The following is a 1,947-nucleotide window of genomic DNA, read 5'->3' as shown; positions in this document are numbered from 1 at the left end:
AAAAGATAAACCCAGACGGCCTGACAGAGGCAAGCTCACCCCCCAGGACGGAAATGGGGCGTTCCCGGTCATTGATATTCAAAGACACGCAACACCCCTCCCCTGCCCACAAGTCCGCACCGCGAATGGACGCCTTGACCCGATACTCTGTTCAAATTTCCCTTTTCACTGTTGCGAGATTAGGTCCCTGGACAGTCTGAAAGATCACCGAGGACGATTAAAACAGTTTCATGTGAATTTGGTGACGAAACTCTGATCTTAGTATCTCAAGTTTAATTGACACTCTGTTGCGTGTCACGTTCGCCGAAAGAAAGGCGGGACCCTGCCCGGGCCCTGACCCACACCCGCGGTGGGGCCGTAACTGCCGGGCGCCGGTTGCGGGAGATCCGGTCCTTCCGGCTCGGGGACACGTGGCCTGGCGGTCACGACGAGGGCGCGGCGTATGTAGATGAGGCTGAGCGCAGAGGCTGCCGGTCCGGGTCCGCCTGCGCCTCCACGTCCCCGCGTCCCGAGATGCAAACGCTCCCGAGGTTATCCTCTCGATGGCAGAGGTTGGAGCGAGGGTCCCTCAGGCAGCGGGGGTGCGGAGGCGGCGAGGGAACAGTGACCGTGGGTGAAGAGCGAGGCGAGCGTGAGGGTTGGGATGGAGGCGGGCAGAGTAACTCATACTTACCTGGCAGGGGAGATACCATGATCACGAAGGTGGTTTTCCCAGGGCGAGGCTTATCCATTGCACTCCGGATGTGCTGACCCCTGCGATTTCCCCAAATGTGGGAAACTCGACTGCATAATTTGTGGTAGTGGGGGACTGCGTTCGCGCTCTCCCCTGATGTTCCTCGGTTTTCAAAGTTAGAGTTGAGAACGTTGTTTGGTTTCTCGAGCGTCTTAACGAGCCCTCTGTGAGACAAAAGCTAGTCGTTTTAGGCGCCACGTGACTCATAGTCAACGTTACAGCTGTTCTATAACGTAGAGGGTGGTTCACCTCTCTTCTCTCTCCCATCTGGTCTTTGCTATGTGTCCTCAGAAAGAAAATAGTCGTGGGTGGATTTGGACGTTACGATTCCTGTCCGTGTTCCCGCGGAGCTCTTCTTTTTCGACCGCTGTGTTCTGCATTGTGCCCCACTTAAAAAAAGATCAGCTTGAACTCAACTTCTGTAGTTTTTAGAACAGAAATATTAAGAACACTGACTTGGATAAGCTTTTCCAAACTAGACACCACCAGTCTTGGAGCTTCACTTAGTCTACAGGCCTGACCCACTTTCTTTGGCAGTTTCGTCTCCTGCCATCCTGCACTCCCCTGGAACATGCGCCTCATCCCACGCTCCCTTGGTTACCCCAGGCCAGTTCGGGGCCTGGTCCGCTCCTGTTCCTCCTCCTCAGAGCGTAAAGCACCGACTTCCAACCCATTCCATCTCATGGCACACAAACTTACTAACATTCTGCCGCACGCCAAGAAATACGTTTTCTTGCCCATCTGACAAAAGACAGAAACAAAGCGATGTCTACTTTTGATTCATTCACACCGGACAGACGGCTGTTGTGTTTGTTGTCATTTCTTGATTTGTCCATCTAAGGGAAAAGAGGCCGGTGCCCCTGACTCAATAGTCAGGTATTTATTACACGTGTTAAAATATTTGGCGGCACACGGGTGGGTTCAGAATCGCTGGCGTAAAGCGTCACCAGAGGGAGGAAACCCTACACTCTCCGTGCGGGGCTTTGGTCTCTGCCAGCAGGTGTCTTTCGGTTTCACCTTTGTGGCCCCCAGGCAGGAGATGGCCAATCCAGTGTTTTCTCAGTGCCACAACTCAACAGCAGTGAATCCGGGCGGGACTGGCTACTTTGATCAGCCAAACACGCGGTGAGCCCTGGAATAACAAATGTTTGTTCTGGAGGTGCAAGGCAGGATCTTTCCTTAGTACGCCCTCGAGGGAGTGGCGCATATATATA

General features: G+C 53.7%; 1 non-coding gene across 1 annotated transcript; it reads left to right on the top strand.

The window, feature by feature from the left end:
- Positions 1-665: 665 nt before the first annotated feature.
- On the top strand, positions 666-829 carry LOC118621496. The gene has a single exon (XR_004957706.1). It is a non-coding gene; the product is annotated as a U1 spliceosomal RNA (small nuclear RNA).
- The last annotated feature ends 1,118 nt before the right edge of the window (positions 830-1,947 follow it).

Source organism: Molossus molossus, unplaced genomic scaffold (assembly GCF_014108415.1).
Source record: "Molossus molossus isolate mMolMol1 unplaced genomic scaffold, mMolMol1.p scaffold_m16_p_1, whole genome shotgun sequence".
Lineage (NCBI taxonomy): Eukaryota > Metazoa > Chordata > Mammalia > Chiroptera > Molossidae > Molossus > Molossus molossus.
The sequence above is the reverse complement of the archived record's forward strand: the minus strand, read 5'-3'. Positions and strand labels throughout refer to the sequence as shown.